The sequence below is a fragment of the Camarhynchus parvulus genome, chromosome 7, assembly GCF_901933205.1.
Source record: "Camarhynchus parvulus chromosome 7, STF_HiC, whole genome shotgun sequence".
Taxonomy (NCBI): Eukaryota; Metazoa; Chordata; class Aves; order Passeriformes; family Thraupidae; genus Camarhynchus; species Camarhynchus parvulus.
Genome location: NC_044577.1, coordinates 4,946,331 through 4,969,852, shown reverse-complemented (window position 1 = coordinate 4,969,852; position 23,522 = coordinate 4,946,331). Strand labels below are relative to the sequence as shown.

General features: G+C 41.9%; 1 protein-coding gene across 25 annotated transcripts in view; it reads left to right on the top strand.

Annotated features, from left to right (window-relative positions):
* MAP2 (microtubule associated protein 2) overlaps positions 1 to 23,522 on the top strand; it is a 220,107-nt gene that overhangs the window by 45,932 nt on the left and 150,653 nt on the right. For all 25 annotated transcript variants that reach the window (XM_030952117.1, XM_030952109.1, XM_030952107.1 and 22 more), the window contains exon 2: positions 1,537 to 1,595. The gene's annotated coding sequence lies outside the window, so the exon portion shown is untranslated. The remainder of the gene's footprint in view (positions 1 to 1,536; positions 1,596 to 23,522) is intronic.

The following is a 23,522-nucleotide window of genomic DNA, read 5'->3' as shown; positions in this document are numbered from 1 at the left end:
GATTCATGCCTGGCCAGTATGTTGTAAGAACTGACTTTTCATTTGCTGATGTTGAGAGGAAAGAAGAAATAGTTGAGCTTGACTTTCCTTCTTCTCTTTTCCTGGTAACACCTCCATCTTCACCTTCAGTTTTGCCAGCAGTGTGCTGTAGAGACTTAAGTCTTTTTGTGCTTTTGGGAAGTTCCCCTGTGCTTAAAAGAAGGAGGAGGGGATGGGGTCCTTGCTTTCTGCTCATCAATCAGCTGCTGCTTCCTGTTGACTTTGGCAAGACATTGAACATGTCCTTCTTTACCTTTCAGTGAAAGTAAGTATTTTTCTTCTCTAGGTTTGGTCAAGTCAGAGATGAGACTCCCACTGCTTTCAGTGACAACCCTATGCTTATGGGTACAGGAGGACATAGCAAAGTTTGCTAGAAGTACAAGGTGCTTTTATTCCTGCTGACATTTATCTTCTCCCCATCTTTCCCCTGGGAAGCAATGAGTATCTTAAATAGCTTTGTCCAGCTGTGAGTTTTGTTACCCACATGTTGGCAGAAGTTAATTCTGCAGGTAGAGTTCATGCTGATCGAAGATGATAGGCTGGAAAAGGATCCATTTGTTGGCTGTTGACATGAAGCTGGGTAGGAAAGTCTGTGCTTCTTCTCAGGCAGTTCAATTTGTAAATGCCAACAAGTTTGCAGTTTATAGGTGCTCCTCCCTTGCCTAGCCATTCCCAGCCCAGGATTTGCAAAGCAGTAATTAGTCCTTGTTAATGCTATTGTGATGATATTATATCCATTGTGAGATGTTTAGCAACTCAAGCACAAGGCAGTTAAGGAGATGCCCAGGCTCCTGCAGTAAAGCAGCTGTAGCACCAGAGAATTCTCTGTGACTGCTCAGCAGCACTTCCCTGCTGCAGATTTTATGTGGTACATGATACCATGTTACCTGATACTGAATTAATCGGTCCCATGAGTCTGGTCTGCAGCTTGTAAGCACATCATTTGTTACTGTGCAGTAAACTGTGGGGTTCCTGTCAACAAGGAAGCTTTTGGCAAATTAGGTTGTATTATCTGCATTGTTTGCTTGCCGACTCCTTGTACTTAGGGCTGTTGCTGTTAGCGTCTTTTCTAATTTTTGGCAAATCATCCCCAGTGAATCTAGATACATGAAAGGTGTTCTGCCTTCAGATCATGTTCTTTCTGTAAAGAAGGAAGGATTTAATTGTTTCTATGAAACTCTGATCCTAACAAACACCATAGTGTAGCCTGTGCTTCAGAAGAATCAGCTTTTTCATGGCTTTATACACTTTATACAAAAACAGGCACTCTGGAGGCCTGGGCTCTTTGGTGAGACATGGTCTGGCTATAATGGCAAGACAGGTTCTAGCCACTGAAAAGGAGCATTTGGTGTAACTTTGTGCATGTTACTAAAAGCAGAGAAGGAAGGCGTTTTCTTATTAACATGTTGCAATTCATGAGTCTTTAATTCATATAATAAAAATAAAGCTTTTGCCTTTAACAGCTGCCACTAACTGAGAGCTTTTGTTTTGTTTCAGATTGTGGAAACCTGAAATAAAATATCCTGTGACTGACAAGGTGACAACAACACCGCAAGGTGGGTCTTCTGTTTTTGTTGGTCTCATATCAGTCATTCCAGGGCTCTGGAAATGCTTCATCTTGACTTTACTGGGTTGGATTGCCTAATGAATCTCTGGGGCTTGTTCAAACAAACCCAAAGAGTTTGACAAGACTCCTCCTATGCCTGCATGTGCATGAGTTATGTGTTGTAATGGTGTTTTGAACAAAGAAAATACATACATTTTCTGTGCTGCACAGTGAAGGTGTTTATGGCACAGAGGTGGAAACAAGTGAAAATAAAAACACTGAGGTTTTTGCCAATTTTTTTCTGTAGACATCTTTTCTGTAGGAAATGTCCTCTTGTCATTGTGAGTTGAGCTGCTGCTGCTCAGCACAAGCACTGGAAGTTGAATCTGTGACGTGGCATTTTTTTTCTTTTCACACTTCAAATTTAGAGTTCACACTTTGCAAAAAAAGTTGCCTACAACATGTGCTGATCACTTGTGTGTTAGTCACCACATGCTCACCTTGTCTGAGGATTCATTGCTCTGTTTTGTTGAAATGTTTTATTGAGGTTGTTTATAGGATATGCACATTTGCAACACAGCCCAGATGCAGAGAGATGCTGATCCCAGGATTTCCCACTTGCACCCCTGGTATTATCTGTTTAGAGGGGAGTTTGTGTAATGGGTGTAGACAGCTTTTAGTTATTTGGATGACTGAAGTGAAAAACGGCACAGAGAGAGCTGGTAAATACCATTTTCACTTTATCCATTGGTTATTGGAAGAAGAATTACTTGGTCATTCTTCTTTCAAGAGAAGTTAAGTTTTCAAGCACCAGGTTTATTTGGTGACACTTCACAGTCATGATGAAGTTGGATTTTGTTCTTGGGTTTGGTTTTTACCTTTTCTGTAGTTGATTCTTTTCTGTCTTTATAGTGTGGAGAATGGAGTGAAAACTAGGGCATGTGCTGCCTGTATCTGTGTGCTGGGGGTGGTTTCTGGTGGCAATATTGCTGCTCTTACTGCAGCCTCACATTTCTCTCTTGGAGGGCATAGTTTTTTTCCTTTGTGTGAAGGTGTGAGTTTTTCTGGAGGATGTGTCCACAGCCAGAGTGTGAGCAGCAGTATTTCAGTGCAGAGCAGCAGTCTCTCTGCTGGGTGTTTCAGAGTGTGTTTCTTGTCACCAGCTCTGAAATACTGCATTATAGCTGTGATGGGCTGCAGTGCAGATGTACCACTTGTATTTCTCAAGGTGTTTTAAAAATTGTCGCAGTCACGTCAGCCTCCTCTCTGGCAGTGGGAGAATCAGGGGAGATGTGAGAATTTATCAGCAAGCCTCCTGTTGTTATTGTTCTTCAGTGGAAACTGCCAGGGGCCCTGCTCATGGTATTAATCCTTATCCAGTGAGAAGTGGTCTTAGCTTTTGTTTCAGTGAGGACATGAGGTTTCTTTTATCTGCTCCTTGTCAGCCTCTGCATGTCATTGAACTTGAATCATTGGGCAAAAAGTTAAATGGTCAGGAAGAGATAGGTCTTTCAAAGCTGTAAGAAGGTCCAATCCAAAAACTTAAATAGGGAGGAGCGATTGAGGATCTGAGCTAAAAGTTTAAGACAGAGCTGTTTGCTGGGTGCTCTTTGCAAAGAGCAACAGGGAAGCTGAGGAGAATTCATTCTGTGTTTCACTGTGCTGGTCTGTCCTTCAGTAGTCTTTGTGGCAGGGTTTGAATGTGCTGTCTGTTCTTACCAAAGATTTATCACCGCTTATGTGTCTAACCAGGAAAGTCAGAGCAGGCTGGTGAACTTCATCTGAAAGGAGTAGGCAAACTCCTGTCTGCTCACAGAACTGAGCAGTAACCCAATTCTTCCAGTGCCTAGAATATTGGTACTTTCAGCTGCATTTGAGCTGCTCTCAGTTTATCAATAGAAGCTGTGTTCTTGCATAAATGGGAAGCAAAAGACCTTCTTGTAATTAAATAATCAGTTGTATAAATCTCATTTTATTAAGCCGAACACACAGTACAGACTAGAGGAGCAGTCCTGCACCAAGGCTGTTTAAACACATCAAACTTTTTCAATTTTATTAGGTTTTGTTCTTCTCTTTCTGTCTTCTCCATGTGAATCTAGGGCACATGCAGATGATGCTCCGTTCTCTTTTTCTGTCTTGCTAGTCTTCCTTATAACCCTCTCTTAGGTGTGTATACAACCTACATAATGGCACAGAGAAGCTCTTCACCTGTTTATTGGTCTCAGCCTGTTGCATCACTTTCTGAACTGCCCCAAAGCACCTTCTTTGCTCATCAGACAGCAGTGTATCTTGCACAAAGGAATGAAAACAAGACTGTTTGTCTCAGGCTTGTCTCTGCAAATTCGGACATGTGTTGAACATAAATATTACCTAATTTTTCACACTTGAAGGGCAATAAAACCCTAATCCTCAAAAGAAAATATTAAATGTAGCAGAACTGTTGTGTTTTACTGAGAACCTGCGGAAAACAAAGCAACAAAAAGATGGTTTTATTTCTTATCAGAATATTTCACAGGAAGAACCTCAGTGTACGTAATGGTGCCAAAGCCTGTACTTATTCATGGTAAATTTCTCTGTGGTATGAACAAAAAACAGAAGAGAATTTCATCAGAAGCCTGAAGACCTGCATTGCCGAGCCTAACATTAGGCCCTTGTATGTCATTACTGCTTGCAAGCAGTGTGCTTACCCTGCTCACCTCCTGCAGAGAGCAGAGACTGTAGATGAGCATCTCCAGAAGCTGGGGAGACAATGTGGGATTGAGCCATTTTCTGAAGACCCTCTCTCTTTCCATTAACTCTAGAAGAAACATACAGAATATGTAGAATGAAAGAAATGAGTGAGCTGTGTTCTTAGAAGCCCTATAAACAGACAGAGCCAGCTGAGCATTTGCCTTTGTGTTGTTTAAAATATACAAGAACTGGCATCAGCACTTACACTGTGGAGTCTTTAATACTTCTGTCTTTAAATTGCTGCTGTTCTGGGCTGTTTCTCTTGTACAAGTGATCTGCCGTAGCCCAGCAAATAAAAAATTGTAATAAGGCACCTGATCTCTTGGAGAAATCTAAGTTTCATCCTGCCAGGGTATACTGGTTCTCTAGTTCCCAGTGTAAGATTAGGCACCTCAAGTTGTTTTGCAGAGCTGCTCATCTGTACACACCATTACCATTCTCTCCTGCTTGGAACAGAAAGTGTAAAGGGATTCAGCAGTTCAAATTGCTCCCACAGCAACTCTCAGGAACTCAGAGGTTTGTGAGGAAAGCAATGTCATGTGTGGCACAGAGGAGTGAGAACAGTCCACATAGTCAAACAGCAGGATGTTATCCTTGGCCCCTACTTCTTTCTCTGTGACAGGTTTTCTGTATGATATTCTCCTTGTGCTAAAATTAAAAAAAAAAAAAAGAGGAAGTCAGACCTACCTGTTGAAGGCATTGACATTACATCCAACATCCTTTGGAGAGAATTTCTTTGAGAGAGAATCATGTGAGGCAGAAGCTATTTAGACTAAGCCTTTGCTATTTACATTGGAATTGTAAGCAACTTGATCTTGCCCCAAAAATACCTGCCAGCATTCCAATTGATTGGAAGTGCTGCTTGTCTTGTTGTTCCAAGTTCTCCTCTTGTAAGAAGGAGCCCTGCAGTGGGGTATGAGGCAGAGGGAGAGGGAGTTTCTCCATTCTGAGCTCTCCTGTGGTGTTTGCCCCCAGCAGCACTTTGCTGGAATGTGCAGCATGCTGTCTTGCACTCTCAGTGGACAGTCCTGCTAGCCCTGGGCAGTTGGGGGGCTGTGTCCCAGCCACTAGGCTGCTGAGTTAGAAAAACACGTGGCCTGGGCTGCATCCAGCAGTTCAGGATGGAGGCCATCAAACTGTGACATCAGGCAGCCCCAGTTTGTGGCCTTGCAGAACTGTGTGATGCTCCCTGTGTTTGTAGGTGGAAAAGCAGGAAAGATGTTGGTGTGATGTCTTCTTCCCCAGAGGCAGGGGAGGACAAAAGTGGGAGGTGCTGAATGAAGGTGGTGGCTGTAGAATTTCTGCAGACAAACCAGCTGGCACCCATATGACTCTGAAGCAGGTGTGCTTGTGCTATGAAGTCTGACAGACCAGATTTCTCATTGGCATGGCTCTACTGAAGTCATCACAAGTATGTTGTTACTGCACAGCAGCAGAACTGGGTTGTTGGTATAGTTCTCTTTCAGGTGCATTTGGGTTACATGTCCAAAATCCAGTTGCTGAAATAACCCAATGTACAGAAATAGGTGTTCTTTTAAGGACCACTTTACTTTTCATCTTCTCTGATTACATATGACATATAAAGATGCAGTTTTCTGAGTAATACCAAATGCTTGGGTTACCATTCTACCAAACACCAGATGTGAAACCCAAAGGCTAGCAAGCTGTTTATTGAAGGAGTATCTGAGCAAGCTGTTCTTATTGATGCCAGCAGCTCCTGAGTGCTAGTTAGTTAACCAAGTAAATGTTTGTGGGTTGTTTTTAATGGGTAATTCCGTTGCCAGCAGTGTCTTCAGAAAAAAACAAAAAAAAGAAAAATGGAAGGAACAGGTGGTGCACAACTTCTCATTTAAAAGGAAACAGCATATTGTAGAACTGCAAGCATCTGCTTCTACTTAATGCTTAGTCTTCAGTCACTCTGAGATGCCATTCATTTATGTGGAATAAATTGCCATACCAGCTAGTAGGCCCTTACTTTGTAACCTTATTTTATTCAGTGGGGCAAAACTGCATTCCGTACTACCTCCTGCATATCATACCAGGAGGCTGGAAGGCAATAGGATAAACAGTTTTGATTAGATCCTTCTACAGAGCAGAAAGTAGGAGTTTTAATTTTGACTTCAATGGGAGTAGGAGCCAGATCTTTTGTGATGTGCAGCAATGATGTCTTCTGAGACAATCTTGAAGAAATGTTATGCACTTTAATTCTAACCTGAAAGGTTTAAATTAAGCAAGATAAGTCTCTTTGGAGATAGAAAACATCTTCTATGAGATTATTTGATACAGCAGTAAAAATAGGTAAGTTTGCAGGTGAATGGTGAAGACGTGGATAAAAGTTGCTATTCCTGAAAGGGTTTTTGGTGTGTGTTTTTTTCTCCCTGCCACCCTGGGTATAGGAGATACTATCTTTATCTACAAGATTTGCTTCACTTACAACCTTTGAAAGAGTGGCTGTAATGCCTTTACATCTTCAGTGTCTTTTATTATTGGTGGGGAGAGAGCATTTTCAGTGTGGGTAGCACTCAGAGGCAAAAGCTCTTCTGTTGCTTAGAGCCCCAGCTCATATCCTGTTTGTAGATTTTTATCTCAATTTCTTATGTCTTCACAGGTTTCTGAACACATTACCACTGAACAATTGATACATCAAAAGTCTTTCTTCCAGAAAAGTCACTCATAGTTGTTTTTTTTTTTTTTTTTCCCTACTGGTACCAGTAATAGATAACCAGTAATAGAACCAGGGTTAAAGCTATTCAATCTATAGGGCTGTATGAAGTGTCTCACTGGAGCTCTGCCTAAAGGCAATGTCAGATTTTCTGGTGTGGCCAGGTCTGCAAGATAAAAGGGTTGACATCCTGAGGAAAAAGAGATTACAGTCATAGGAAGAATCAGTTATTTTTCTTCCAGTTCTTAAATGCTACAGGCATAAACATGCCTCATCATCTAAAGGTAATAGAGTTTTTCCTTTTGTGTTGCTTCTCACCTTGGAAGCCTGTGGTGATAATGGGAAGCCATTCACCAAATTCTTGATTTTTCAGGCTTTGAAAGGTGGGCTGTAGAATTCACTTCATTTGTCTGAGCTATGTATCAATACAGGAGTTACTGACTTTAAAACTTTCTTGTGAAACTCAACTGGTTTTGCTTGGAACAGATTTTCCTTTTTGCTATTACAATACAGTGTGTGTGCAGTGTGTGTATATATATATGTGTAAAAAAAATATATAAATAATATAATATATAATATCCAGTTGCTTTGTTCTATGAATGAAACATATAACACTTCTAAGAATACAGAAATCATACATCCTCTATTACATCTCTGGATATTTTTGTGTAGCTGAAATAACTTTGTCAAGCTTATAATTCCTAGGCTGTTAAGACCAGTGTCTCAAATCCTGATAAAATCAAGTGAACTCTGCACTTCTAGGGGATGGGATAATGTTTTGATTCTGATCAAGAAAGAGAAAAATACTTCTTTAGAAGTCCATGTCTCTGTTGTCCATAGTTACCCACTGCTGGCACACAGGGCTGCTTATGCTTTGCTGTGTTTCTCCATCCCATAGGTTTGTAATCCAAATGCTGTGGTGCTTTACATTGCCAGGCATTGATATAAATGCACTTTTCTCACACTTTATTGTTGTGGTTGCTTCGAGCTGAGCTTCCTAAGACCCATCATCTGAATAATAGTCAATGGGAATTGTATGGCTGAAAACGTGAAAACCTCAATCCTTAAGTTTTAGGTGTATTCTTAGGAGAGATTTAGTTGTGCTGTGGAACTGTAGGCAAGAATTCAGTTGATTCATGTGCTTTTGACAGGGCTGTCTCACTCAGACTGGTCTTTCTAAATATTTCAATGATAATCTCAGAGATAAGGGAAAATCAGTGCTTCACAATGGTGTTGCATTTGAAATCCAGAGCTTTATAAGCTTCTGGTAATTATTTTTTTCTTTGAGGTACCTGCTGAACTAAATAATAATCCTTCTATAGAAAAGATGATGGAAATATGTGTGATGGGGTTAGGAGCCAGGTGGGTGGTGAGGCTCTGTGTAGTTGAATGTTTACATCTGAGAAAGGTTTTTGGTTTAGAAAAACACCATTCAGGGAATAGTGCTTGCACAAAAATTCTTGCTATGGAGGTGGGGTGGGAGGTAAAGGTGCAGGAGTCACAAAGGAGTTCGAAATCAGCCAAGACTGTGGGTAGAGGGAAGCCCCTGTTCTCCAGCAGTGTGCAGTGTACAGCTCTGTGTCTTTTCTCACCTTGTGATGAGGAGCCCAAGTTTAGAAAATGCCATGGTACTCTTTTGTGCAGGTATTTTTTTTCTTCCATAGTTGGGGCAGTGAGGAAGGAGCATGCTTGGAGATCCAGTCCTGAAGTACGAAGCGTCTCCATTAGCAGACTCCATTAGTTTTTCCAGTTTGCATCTGAGGAAATGTGGAACATTAGGATATTAATGTTATTAATTAATGCTGGCAATAAGTAGGCAAGTCTGTGACCCAGCTGAGATCAGATTCCAAGCTCCTGAGCCTCATGCAGTGCTTTTTTGTTTCTTCCACCAAAGTGGCTTTTTCCGTTGTACATCTTAATTAGCAGCTTAGCCTGATCTAACAACTGAGAAACAGCTTCATAGTGCAAACAACAACAGTATGGGCAGATATGTGTATAAAATTGTATTTTGTTTTCTAATTAGAGCAGGGGTGCGTGCCTCTGAGACACTTGACAATGTGCTCAGAAGGAGAACATGTGGACTCCAGCCCATCAAGTAGGGAGCTACTGCTTTGGGTGAAAAGCTGATGCTTTTTTCAGGCAAATTCAAAGGCAAGTTTCATATGTGGGCCATGGGAGCTGGGCTAGAAAGCTTGGACTTTAAATACAATTCTGACTGATTCTGCCAGTGTTTTGTATTGACAATTATGCATTTTCAAAATAAGCAGGAGCTGAAGCTCAGGATTGCTGTACTCAAGTTCTTCATGTCAGAATGCAATTGTGCATGTTGTGTTTGTGCTAGAAGTCTTGAAACAACAGGGCCGGATGCTTTTTTATCTCTGAAATGGCTTATGTCCATTGATTTCAATAGATTTGCACCCACATGCAGTTAGAGACAGCAGGACCAGCTCCTGAGTCTCAGAAATACACCATGAAGATACTGAACAACATCTGTAGCATAGCAACAGGAAAGCCTTTATGCCTTCCTCATTTACAGCTGGTCTTGGGCCCTGGCAGTAATAGTGAGCACATGGTAGAGGGTTTGCTTTCTTTTTGGTCAGGCTGGTCAAATTGCTTGGGAGTGCAATGCTGAGAAAGTTTAAACCGGCCAAATATGGTGCAAGGGCTCAGCTTTGAGGAACCTCATCTTTGATTCAGTGCTAAGGTTTGGGAAGACATCACACACCAGCATGACTCCATGATTTCTGCTTGCTCTCCATGGCATTAACCCATCCCCTGTGTCAAGTTTGGCCTTCCTGATTCCATTGCAATCTATCCCAACAGGGTCTGGCATTTCCCAGTTTCCTCCTGGGCAGTGCTGTTGCATGCTGTATGGGCAGCAGAAGGCCCAGGCTGCCATTCCCAGGCCCTTTCTGGGAATGGAAAAAAAAAGTGCTTTTTGTGCACAGTAGAGGAGGAGGTGCTGGAACTAGGAGAATAGCTGAGGGCTGTGAGCAGGCAAGTAAGTGTTCCTTGGGACCAGCATCTCTGCTTCTGATAATCAGCATTGAGACCTGAGATCAGTGTGGCACCTGCTGATGCAGCTGCTTTTTGCCTGCTATCAGGTGTCTGAGTCTTATGCAAATAAACCATTTAAGAAAATGGATTACTGAAGTCAAGCCATTCTGTAAAGAATGTCACCAGATTCTGTGCCAGCCAGCCAGCTACCTCAAAGATGTCTGATATTTACACAAATGTAGCAAGAGTGTTTTCCCCAGTATCTTTTGGGGTTTTTATGTTATTTGCCTTTATTTTCTTCAAGTAGCATGAGTGTCATAACTATGCCCTGTAGTTACACAACCAAAAGAAGTAGAAAAAAGCCTTCTGTGGGTCTTCTGCATCTTGGGATTTATTAGGTGTCCATGTACTGACAGAACAAGATGGGAAATTGCTTTCAGTGTTCATCTGTTACCATGTGAGATGGAAGAAGCAAGTCTCACAAAAATACTGTAGTGCAAGAACTTGGCCTTTTTGTTTCTGCTCATCATGGGCAATTCCTTCCCTTTGTTTAAAATGGTTTTCTGGTGTCTCAGTGAATAGACAAAAGTGGTTATGTTTTCATAATTGCAGTACCAGGGAGAGCACCTTACATGTTAAGGGTTTTTCAGAGCAAAATCTAGAGCTGAGTTTCAAGTGTTTGGTCTGTTCCTACAGCAGTGCTAGTCATTAACCAGTAATAGAATAATTTGCAGTTCAGAGAAGTGCTGTAATCTATTCATGCCTGTGGGAAAATACTGCTTTCACTCTGTTCTTTGGGGGAACTGCAATCATTTGAAGGAAGAGAGGTTAGGAAAGTGTGCTGTGTTGCATGTCAGCTGAAGCAGCTCTTTGTTTTCTTGGCTACTCCACTGATGTACATTACAAACCCTTCCATTCAGGGAGATGATAAAAGCAAATGTGCAAACAGAAGCAGCTTGCCAGTCATCCTCCCCAGTTCTGTGCTAGGAGCTGATGGATGAGCTCAAACTGCCTGAGTGCTTGGGTTACCCCTGGCTGGAAGGGCCAGAGAGCAGTCAGAAGAGAAACAGGAGATGCCCAGACCCAGCTCCCTGCTGCTGGGAGGACACACTCCAGGAGCCCCAGAGTCAAACTGTTCTGTGTCACGTGCAGGTGTAAAGATGGGTGGGCTTTGCAGCCTGTTTGCTCAGGCAAGAAGGTTCATACTCTGCTGAGCCATGCATGGAGAGGCTTCTGAGCTGGAGGAGACGTGGGGTTTTCAAGGGCAATGTGCCATTTAGACCCTGCAGGTTACCTGGGCAAGCAGTGTGGTTGGTAATTTCTTTTGAAGTAGTGCCCGAGTCTGATATTTTTTAGCTGGAAGTCAGGAGCAGCATGTCAGTTTCCTTTATTGCTGACTTCACCCACCCTTCCTCTGTGAGTCCTCATGGCTGAGGAAAGGTCTGACTGGCACAAGGGGGCTGATGGAATTGAGGCAGTCTTTTTGAAATTGAAATCTCTTTAGGTAGCTAAGGAATGACGCTGAGGCTGAAAATTACCCAGGTCTCCTCAAGGTTACAGAATGTATTTGCAGGAGAAGCAATCTGCGCCTCATCCTTAGAATTAGTGTCAATGCAGAAGAGAGTAGGCAAGCCTCAAACATAGTTTATTGTGGTTATGAATCATGTGTCTGGGCACAGAAACTGTGATTTGTGGTTTCAGGGCATTTTTAAAGTGCATGACTGAATAAAACTTGCTCTTGCAAGGGGAGAAAAAAGAAAGAGAAGGACATTTAGATTAAGTGGAATGACTGAGATTTGGACCACAAGTTTTATAAAAAGCAGTGGAGTATTCTTCTATATTAAACATCAGTTTAGAGTCTTTGAACAGTCTTTTGCAGGTGCAGACATAATGAAGGGGGATGTAAGCCCACAGAGTGTTTTTCATACCAACTTTCACAAGGACAGCACATATCAGAAGGCTGTTATCTACCCTTTGAGTCTGAAAATAGACTCTTTGGAGCAGGGGATAAGCAAAAATGATGCTGTGTTAATGAAAGAGTTTGGGACCTGGTCTGGTTGCATTGCTCTGGGTCTGTTTTCCAGGCAGACTGAACAAAGTGTTTTAGCTGTGAAATCCTAAGAAAAGGCCTATGAAATGTCAGTGCTTGCATTTCTAGAAAGGCTGTTTTCTTCAGCTCTGATTGATTTCCTCTGCAAGTATGCTAGGTTTTGAAGGTTTATGTGAATTCTGTGTCTCAAAACATATAGAGTAGGCTCTTTGCCTGGGAGCTGTCACATTCATCACTTTGACTTAAAGCTGTCTTTAATTCTCCTGTTCAAATCTTACCCTCCTCTGGAGATGTTTTCTGATTTCCCCTTGATGAACAAGTATTGCTGCAGGCCCTCTTCTCCACCAGTGAGCAGTGGACCAGGAGGTATTGGCGAGTTGTTGGGAAATGGGCACTGCTCTTGCCCCCATACACATCTTATGTTTCAGAGACACACAGCCTGTGTATTTATTGTGTTTCTCCACAGAGCCCCTCTGGTTGTGTGTCTCCTCTTGGTCTTGTGTAATGTGGTTGTGCTAGGTCATGCTTTTAAGGCACAGAATTTCTGAGTGCTGATTGCAAATTGCAAAGGCAAGATTGCTTGGATCATCAGCAGGAAAACAGTGGAAGACATGACCTTTCTTCTGCTCCTCAGGGTAAAGCAGAGATCCTTGTAGTGTTCTGCTTTGAGACAAATTGGTAAATAGCAGGGATGTTTTGATCTGTAACAGGTTGGCTGCAGAGGTTTTTGTAGGCTTCCTAGGTGCTGAAGGAGATGGAGTGGAAAAGACATTTCATAGGTATTAGAACTTGGAAAGAAAAGTCATGTAGAGATGTAGAAATAGCTTATTCAGGCAGGAGTAACAAAATCTAGGGAAGTTAGGCCAAATGAAGCGGTGCAGATGGAAATGTTGCCTGAGCTCAGAGAACAGGCTGTGACTATTTACCATGATGAGGTTAGATGGGGATGGTGTGAGCTGCAGGGAGTGCGGCAGCTAGGAAATAAAAAGGGCCAAAAGGTCAGTGCTCAGAGCCAGGTAATGAGCCATGCTGTAGGACAGGGCAGTGCCAGAGCTGCCTGGATGAGATTCCAGAGGTGATGTGCTCTGCTGGTGTCCTTGACAAGGACAGCAGGGCTGACAGAGACTGGCTGCACCTTGTGTGCTGGTTTGAATTCAGAGGAATTGGGTGTGATGAAGTTAGCACACTGTGCTCTGCACAGAAATGATGCCTTGAGAGGCTGCCTAGAACAGAGGCTAGACAGTGTTAAAGGAATAAAGCAGGGATTTATTAAAAGGCCTTCAAGGGATACACCCTGGGCACTACGAGAGCCTGGCTGAGGCTACACCCAATATGGGTGACAGGTCACACATTTTCACAGTTTTTATAAAAAGTTTTGGTCCATTTACATGTTGGGGTTAATTGTCCAATTACAGCTTCAGGTTATGCATTCCCATCCTTCCAGATTGCTCTCCTCAATTTGCTGTTATTTATACTTTTTGGGCCTGAAGCTGCAATGGTGTCCTTGGTTCTCAAGCTGCAAAAGGATTGCTTTGTCTAACTAAACTGTGAGGAGAACTTGCTAACACTTTATATGAAGCTCAGAGTTATATAGTCATGCAGTACAGACATCTGGAAAATATGAAAGCTAAAACTTATGGCATCATAAAGAGTTGGTGAAAATCTTCAGGGTTCTGCCATGACCATCTTGTTTTTACAGATTTCATACTTTGCAGTACTCTGTAGCTGTGTGTAATGCAGGAGATAACTTTCCTCCCCAGGTGAGGGGGAGTCTTGCAGACATGAGCCTTATAGGGGTCTGGAGGAGCCCCTGACCTGCCTCTTGATGAGCAGGGTGTGAAATAGTTTTAAAGACTCTTCAGTGGAGAGAGACAGTATGTTCAACCCCACATTGTCTAAAAATGTGTCTTCATGTGGTGTGAACAGCTTTGGTTTCAGGTTTTAAATGCTACAGGTGAATAAAGGGAGAGATAGTGTCTTAAACATCTTGAACTTCCATTTGTCTTCTAGTAAACATAACTTCCAGATCCTCTTTTCTGTTTGCTGGCTGTTGGAAGATGGGTTTCCTGTTATCAAACATGAGTATTTTTCCTGAGCTTTCAGTATTGATTTCATGACAAGTACTTGGGAAATACACAGTTCTACATGTTATGGGATGCTTCTTTGAAGTGTTTTCCTTTTAAAATAACAAGTGGAAGAAGATACTTGTTTAGAGTGCTATAGGGGCAGTTGTTGCATGATTGTAATATGAAGGGTCTAAACTAGGCATAAGAATTACTTTAAAGCCTAACTTCTGAATTAGTGTAATTTTTGACTATTAGATAATTCTGAGAGTGAGCACCAGGAGGTGACAGCACCTCCACATTCAGGTAGGGAGTTCTACCAACTCACACTTCCTAGACTGGGTGTTTTATGTGTCACATGTTTAAATTTGCAGTTTCATATAATTTCTTCTCCAGACCAGTCCTTGCTTATGGTCTGGATTTTGGCCTTCACACCCATGTCTGCAGCCCAGCAAACTTCTGCAATTTAGCACTGCTGCAAGTCCCTCACTGTTGTGTTGGCTGCAGGAGAGCCAAACTGTGCTGCAGCGTGGGATTTGCTGGACAGCAGTGGGAATGCTGGGGGAAGAAGGTGCTAGTTAGTGTGTGTGGGGGGAGCAGAATATGGTCCTTAACAAGTACAGAAAAAAGTGCTGGGGATGGGGGAGTTACTGAGTTCCTAGAAAAGCTGGTGAATGGCCTTTCCAGGAATGATCGTTTAGAGCCACGTAATGGAAACAGTAGAAAACCAGCCTGAAAAATTGGCTCAGTGAGGTCAGGGAAGCTCAGCAAGTGGTAGAAAAAGTCCTAGGTTTTCTTGTTCTTTGTTAGTGTTGTGTCAGGATTGATTCTAAGTTTGCTGTGCCTGTGTATGTGTGTCTGTGACCATAACTGGCTTTGAACACTGTGATGCAGAACACAGTGTGATATCTCTGTGAATCTTGGTCCCATGGCCAGCACAAAGGGCGAGTGGGTTTCAGGCAGGCTGTGCTCCAAAGCCCAGTTCTGCCATTGATTTCCTGGGTGACCTCAAGCAGTGTAACAATACGTTTAGCATGCTGCAGAGCCATGCAGCAAGTCTGCTGACTTAGATGTGCATTAATGGTGTTGCTGTTGGGAGAACTGGTTTCATAAAATAAAGCTTTCAGAGAACAGTTGGCATGATTTGAGAGAAGCCTACAGTTTACTGCCTGCAGAACACTGAGGAGTAAGTAGTAAAAGCTGCTTGAAGCTCTAGCCAGATGATACAGCCAAATTGTCATTATCATTGCACATCACAAAAACTGTTTGGGAGGAGATTTAGCTGTTTTCATTCATGGCTTAGACCAACAACAGCATCCTGCAATAGCAGCCACATTTGTGCAAACATTTCCTCATTTTGAGGCAAAAGCATTCATTGGCAAGTTAGGAAATCTTTTGTATTAAAAGGCTCTGCCTGTAGCTGTGGACCTGGTTAAGTAATATGCTATTAAACTCAATTACAGTGGTACAGTGAAAATAGATGCAATATTTCTGCAGGAAAGAGCATGTAAAGACCTGATGGATGAGGTGTTATGAACAATGTCCCCTTAAATGAGTAGAGCCATTGAAGTCAGGGGCTCTGCACCTCTGTTTCGTGGTGTTTCTGTTACTGTTTTGTTGACTGAAATGTTTCAATGTTTTTATTTTAAAACTCAGGAACTGAAACTTGCTAATGCAAATAAACAAAATGGATAAAGCATCTTCTGGAATCCTTCATGCTTTGCTGGTATGAACTGGAAAGAGACAGCCTCTCTGTTCCCTTTCTTCCCAACCATATAAGATTGCAAGTTAGGTTGTCCTGTGGTAATGTGCCTTTTGGAGTGAGTGTAAAACCATCCTGTCCCTGCATGATGCCTGTAATACGTGGGAAAAAAATTTCTATCTAGTAACTGATGAGAACAATTTCCTGTAAGCCCGTTCTTGTGGTCTCTGGTCTCCAGCCAGATCTATTTTTACTGCCTTTTTATTTATTTTTTCCCCTCCCCCCAATTTATTTTTTCTTGAGAAGAAGAAAGTGTTACTATCATGATTCTTACATGCAGACAGGCTGCAGTTCCAAGAGGCACCAACAAAGGCCTGAAGGTAACATGTCTTCTGGTCGCCTTACATTAAAGCTTTTGAGCCATGAGAGCAGAAGAGAGTGAGAGAGAGAGACAGCTTGTGCTGGTTATCATTGTTGAGCTAAAGCCAGGTCCAAGAGATTTGGTATTACTGCAGCCACAAGTGTTGTATTCCTGACACTGCTAACACTTAGACTGATGTCACATAAGGATCAAGGAACACAGAAGTAGTTGCCTGATAATTCACCTGTCTAGTAAATAAAGCTGAGGAGACTTACACTTACAAGAGAGATTTACACAAGAGGAGTCTGGCACTGTCCAGCCCGGTGTTAGTGAAGGAGGTCTGAATGTATGGAGAGAGTGAGCAAATTAAATGGGATCCAAGGAAAAGCTTCGAGGGTAGAGATGTGAGAGGGGAGTAATTTAGAACACTCATTTTCTACTACTGTGAGTGGAAATCCTGGCTGAAGCTATAGAAATGTCGTGCTGCAAGTCACGTGTGTGTTTAAAACCAATCTCAGTCTGTTTGAACTTTTTTTTCCCCAAGTCTTATGAATCTGTGAATCTTTTAAAAAACAGTCAACATCGAGCAGGAGGGTGAGATATGAATCTATAATGATAGAAATTTGGCTTGGAAGGCATTCTGATAAAGGCATTCTGATAGCCAGGTTCTCAAAGGAGAAAGGCAGGGCCATGCTGTGACAGTTACTGTTTTCACAGGTGATAGCGTCAGCTTTGGAGTGCTTTTTCCCCCTCAACTTTGTAAATCTCATTTCTGGACTGGATCAAGAAAGCTGCAGATTCTGCAAGCAAAAAGGCAGAAACATGCAGTGTACACACAGGGCAAAGGGTGGGTTCCCTAATAAAGAACTGAGAATGTGTAAGTTGGTGCTTGCAAACAGGTGCCCTGGTTACTACCCGCAGTGGGGTGATTAGATATTTAATTAGGAAGGTGAGTATACACCTACCTTCCCATAGGTAGTAACAGTTGACAAAAGACATGGAGAACTTAGCCTCATTTGGAGTCATTTGGAATCTGAAACACAGGTTGTACAAGTCAGATCTAGAAATAGTTGGATTTTCCTCCCATTACATTTGTGTGTTGAATGGTTGTTGGTTATGTTTTAAATGTTAACCTGGTTACTCTAGGATGAGCACATCTGGTCCTCTGATCTTGGAAATGGGAAGTATTTGAAAAATTGCCTTTAGGTTTTTCCTGTGGTTTCTGGATACTGATCCTCAGAGCCACTGTGACACTTGTTAGTTTTCAGTGGACAAATTGTTTCATGTATTTTTAAGAAATAGATTATATATTCAGAAAAGCATGAACTGAAATGGCCTTTTTGTAAAATAAGATGTTGGCAAATTTGTTGTGCTCCAATGACAACAAATCATCATTGGCAGATTCAAGCGGAGGTGTGACTTCTGCCCTCTTGACAAGGTGCCACTATTGCTTTGAAACATTGCTGGGGGGTGGGAAGAATGTTTCTGGTCTTCATTGGACACAGCTTCAACCTTCAGAGAGTTGGCATTCCACTGACATTTTGTTGCAGGAAATCATCTGGTTATTACATGTTATTCCTGACTTTAGCTAAATACTGTTGGGCAAACTGGCAGTGATGTTTGCTGTGAATCATCCTCACTAATGAACCTATTTGATAGAGAAACAATAGTTATTAGCAAGGTGACATTTCTCTTCTGAATCACTATGCCTTTTTAGCTTTACTATCTTCCATGGTCTATTTTGCAAATTACCATTAGGCTGAAGGGCCTTATTCTCTTCCTTCTGGAAACAAATATATTGGTGTGATTGGAAAATACCTTTAATAACAGGAGGGGCTCTTTGTTAATTTTGTGCTCCAAAGGTGTTTGCTTCTGTTGTGTTTTTATTCTGTTTTAATTTCACATTTAAATAATCATGAATGACTGGCAAAACTTGAATCAGTGGTATTGGTGGTCCTGCAGGTAGACTGTTTAATGGTATTTTTGAAGTGCCAAACTGAGGAACATTAAATGATAACATTGATACAGTTGTCTTGAAATGCTTCTATTTCCCATTACTTTAGGAAATTATTGGCTTCTTCCCTCCAGAAAAATAATGAAATATAGTCCTAATTTTCAAGTATAGATTCTTGAGAACAAAGTTATTCTCTTACATCAGAGCTTTTCCCTAGGTTGTGGCCTGAAGCCTAGGAAATATGAATGTTGCTGTGTGTCTGTCTGCTTAAATATCCTTCCTCTCCTGGCTCCTGGTTGTGCAGAATAGATATTAGTGACCTCAGTTCCTGTCCTAAGAAGATAAGCCTCATGGTCAGTGAAACTGCTGAGTGAAAGGAACAAAATGTGCAAAAAAAAAATTTAAAATTGAGATAATCTATTAGATTGTCTGGAGTCCACAATATCTGAGGATGGGGTACAAGACTGGAGGGAGCACTGGTCATTCCAACGTGGTAATGCTTACATCCCAAATATCATCCACATGGTGCATTGAGAGCATAAGGAAATATGGTACTTTTAGAAAGACGTTTCTCTGTGTAACCCTGATTGCATCTCTCTAAAGAAAAAGGCTGCTTGTACCATGAGAAAAGGGAGTTTACAGCTGTTTAGCAACATGTCAGGTAACAGAGAGAGTTCCTTTCCAGTTGCAGCTGAAACACTTGAAACTTTGGGTGGAACATGCTTGGGGTATGTACATGCTCATCTGTGCAACTTTGTTTTTCCTTGCAAAATTGAGCTGCACACTATTGTCCCCATCTTTGAAAACACACTGATTCCTTGTTTGACTTTAGAATGATTTAGCTGTAGAGTTCTGCCCTGCTCCCCAGTCTGATTTTAAATATTCTTGATGAGACACAAGAATGAGCGCTCTAGGTAAGGCATCCAGGATCAGTCCAGGAGATCCCTGTGGATGCAGGTGTGGACCAGGCAGTGAAAGCAGATTCTTTAGAAACTCGAGAATTAGCAGAGGAATTAAAGAGGTTTTGTACTTCTGTAAGTGAAAACAAATTTGTGCTAGTACTTCCAGGGCTGTCCTAGTGGTGGTTTAACTCATGAGGAAACATCAAAGGCCTTGAGTAATTGCATTCTCCAAAGCTCCTTTCAAAAGCAGAAAACCATAATGGCTCACCCAAATGGGTGGTTTTATCTACACAGTTTCTGGCCTTTAGGCAGCTGTCCTTCAAGTTTAATAATACTGAGTCATACCTTTTGTTTCCACCCTTCAAGTCACCAAGGTATCGCTCTTGTCCTCTTCTCATGCAAAGCAAGAAAGCGTTGGAGACACTTTGGCGGCAGGAGAGCAGGGGAAGTGTCAGCAGCAAGGGGACCGCTCCAGCTGGTGCTCAGTCTCAGAGCAAGGCACACAGTGATGAGAGCTGTGTGAGGAGCTGAGTTTCTCAGCAGCAATGTGAGTCATGTCCCTGCTTTCCCAGTGTGTGTGGGGCACTTGGTAAAGGGGTGGCTTTGCTGGCCATTTATTTGCTGGAAGATTTTCTGCTAAAGCAGAAGAGCTTAACCCTGGATTTCTAAAAATCACAATCCTGTGTCCTTTTTATTTCATTTTCTGCTATGCATCTTAGACTTTGTCTTGTATCCTTTTCCATTTTTTTTTAATTTCCTTTCAGTTTCGTTTTCTCTTGGTCCTTTTAATGGTATGTGTAGTAGTGTAAGTTTTAGCAGTACTTCAGGAAACAGGTAGGTTTGCATTTGTGTGGGAGACTTACATCCCTTTTTTGTGGTGTTCTTGCAGTAGGATAGCAATTGTGGTTTAATAAATAGGACATGAAACACTCATGTTTTGCTCAGCCTTTAATGACATGCAGTGTTTTACACAAGCTATGAAACTTGATACTGCCTCTTTCATTTAGAAGGCTGTGTGTGTGCTTTCTTTCTTTGATGTAATTCAGTTGACAGCAGTGGGGTTGTTCCTGATTTACGCTTAGAGAAATGAATAGGCAGTCAAGAGCTGCACAAGTTCACACCCAGTTGTGTATTGACTCATTTGCTCATTGTCTTCTTTGTAGCAGAAAATGCTATTAGGGTACCCCTGAGGAATGTATCCAAGTAGAGCTGAGTTTGAGATGAGGTATGACTTTAGCTGAGGGCTGTGCAAAGCCAGGGATTATCATATGATTTGTAATGAAGGTGAAAATTAATGTTTTCATGTGGGAAAGGACTGACCATTCGCTGACCTGACCAATTAACATGCAGGACTGTGGGTTTTTTAATTGCATTTCTAATTAAATTGAACCAAAGGGTTGTTTTAGCTGTGTTCTGGGCAAAGAGTTGCTGCTATGAACACATGCAACCCTGCTTATGCACAGCAGTTGAACAAGGGAAATCTCCAGAGGCCACTTCCAACCTCAACTAGTTGGTGGTTCTGTTCTGGAAATGCACAAGGACTTATGCTTTTATTGGAGTAGCTTGCTTTTTGCTCTCCTGAGTTTTCTGACTGTTTCATTTGGGATGTTTCCAGTCTGTGAAGTTACCTCATCTCAAATTCCTCCTTGCCTTCTCCTTCCCTCTGCTGGGCCCTCATCTCAGATGTTGGTGTTTCATCACTCTGGTGTAGGAAACTGTTGCCTTTTTATGGTAGTTCGTGCACCTGTCTTAGCGCTGATTGATTTTGCAATGTGAAATGTAAGATGCAGGGTCTGGCACATCAGGCCTCACTGTGGCACACCAGAGCTTGGCTTTACACCTGGATCAAAGCATCTGAAGTGTGCTTAGGTGGAGCCATCTTCTCCAGTCTGCTGCTGGGCTGTCAGTAGCTTGCTTTACCTTTCCCATGTCCCCATTAATGGTCTGGGCCTGTGGCTAAGATGCTGCACATGACTAATCCCTTTGTCCAGAGAGCTTGGGCTGAAGCCTCCTCTCATCCTCAGCCAGGGACTTAGAGTATGAATGATGGGCAAATCCAGTCTTGACAGCAGGCTCTTAAATGATGGTGTAGCTGTGTGCTCAGTGTCTTCTGTTCTCTGGGGCTCCCTGAAGACAGCTTGGTCCTGCCTCTGTGTCTTTCTGGCTCATTTTTCTCTTCAGCCAATGCTCTGTCGTGTCCTAGTTAGCTTTTTCTTCTGTATACACAAAAACTGCGTGGCTCTGAAAGAGAAACAGCTTGCTCTCCTGTGTACAGACAGCATTTCTGAGTTAATAAACAGAGATGTTGCCATTGCTCATCTAGGGAAGAAGTAGCACTAAAACTGGTGAAGTAAATTATTGTTTAGGACTGTAATTAAACTTCCAGACTTAGGCAATTAAAGGTCAATATACCAAAGGTTTGTGCCTGGGAATTCAGAGCCTTTTTTTTTTTCCTTCCTTTTAATTAAGGACTGTTTTGTTTGATGATTAGATGAATGGGACCAGAAGTAACTAAATCAGCCAGCAAACCTGCCAATGACTGGTGGGTTTGTTGTGAAAACTGTCAAATAGTTGACACACAGCTCAGATTGCATACAGTGCTCAATGCCAAAGTAAATCATATAGTCTATTACCCCTGGGACCTGTAGAGGGTAAAATACAGAGCGTTGCTGGTTGGAGCACCTGTAGTAGCTCAACATATGTGTGGAGGAGGCTTCTAAATAAATGCCAAATGTCAGGTTGGCTGAAAGGGAATGTAAAGGAGAGGGGTAAGTATCTTATACCTTTAGAGGTGTTGCCATGGTGACATGAGCCCATAAACTAGAGCAAACCCAGGAGTAATCTATAATTGAGAAGTATAGGAGAGGCGGCACAGTGGCATTGCTGTTTGCAGAGATTCAGGTGCGTGATGCTGAACCTAATGCTACATTTGTTGTGCTCAGTCCTGCCCTCGTTCTGAAGAGTACTCACAATTTACTTGCTGCTGGTTTTCAAAGGCTCCCTGTCCCTTGAAACACACACATTTGTTTCATTTAACAGCAAGTTGCTGACCCCTGCCAGCAGCTGATCCCAATCAGGGGTTTTTATGTACTGCACAAAGAGGAGACACATGCTGCATCTGGTAACCATGCTGCAAAAGCAAAGCAGAGTTTGGTCTGTAACTTCTGGAGCCGCTGGTTCTGTATTTCAGTTGCACTTTGGAAGTCCTGTAAAGGCACAACAGTAAAGCCTGGAGTCAGCGATGCCACCAAGCGCATGATTTAGTCTAAGTGCTTAAGTGCTCTAAGTGAGGGTGGATAGCCCAAGTGCTTAGAGTTATACAGATGCTTAAATGCTTTGTAAACTCAGTGTTTAAGGGCTTTATCCCAAAGGATGCTGCAGAAACTTCCACTGAAGTAAATGAGGATGAAGGAGTCCTCATGCAGCGCCAGCAGCTATAAGAATTGTGTGAAAGAAAGCAAGCATATTATTGCTACTGTGTTTTTGCATGCTTTACCATGGAAAAAATAATCACCAAAATTACTTCTGGGTTTGGTTTTAGTTTTGGGTTTTTTTGGGGGGCTCAGGGGGTGCACAGCAGAACGGAGATGTATAGTATGATAAGTATTTGGATAATTTAATCAGCATTAAAACTTACTTTCATTATAAAACCAGTATAGGTGGGAAATGGAACTCAATTCCACAGCCAATCCATCCTTTTGAGGTCATGAACAGGCTTTTTAATTTACGTAGGGTGTTATAAAAAATGTTCAAATAGGAAGCAAGTACTTTCATTCACAATCATGTCTATGATCCATCCTTTAGAACAATTTTCAAACTGATGTTAAACAAACTGGGGTACTTGTCTTTTAACATTACTTACAAATATTAATGGAATTGTGCACTTTGTTTTACTTGTGTTTTAAACATGAGGAATACTTTGCAACAAACAAAACATTCCTGGTATAAAATGTTGACTGTCCACCAGATCTAGGGTTTTGCTCTCTAGCCCAAGTTGTTTAAAATAATAAAATAATCCGCTGCTTTCATTAGAAATTGCAGTATTTAAAGTAGTAGTCTCTGTCTAGAGAAACTGTGCATTTACACCATGTAAAGTAAGAACTTTGTTGTTGTTCCTCCCTCTTTGATATTTAATGATGACTGAGATAGCAGACTTGTTGGGACAGAGTTCTTCCGCTGCCTTTCAGTAATATTTGCATTTTCAGATATTTTTTTGCCACACAAGTTCCCACCACATGAAAATAAGTATGTATAGCTTCAGGCAAAGCAGCGTTTTTACCCCACTACAAAAGAGTCCTGGAGTTGCTAGAAAATCTGTTTGTGATATGTTTTTACTACTCATTTTCCACAAAAACATCAATCCTGTATAACACCTATGTGTCTATAGAAATATTCTTGCTGTGTGTTTGTACAGTGCCTGGTGCAAAGCAGACCCATTCTCAACAGTTTGCTAAACACTGTTGTGATCAAAATAAGCAGTAATGAGGTTTGTTTGAGGTTTTTTAGTAGGTGTAAC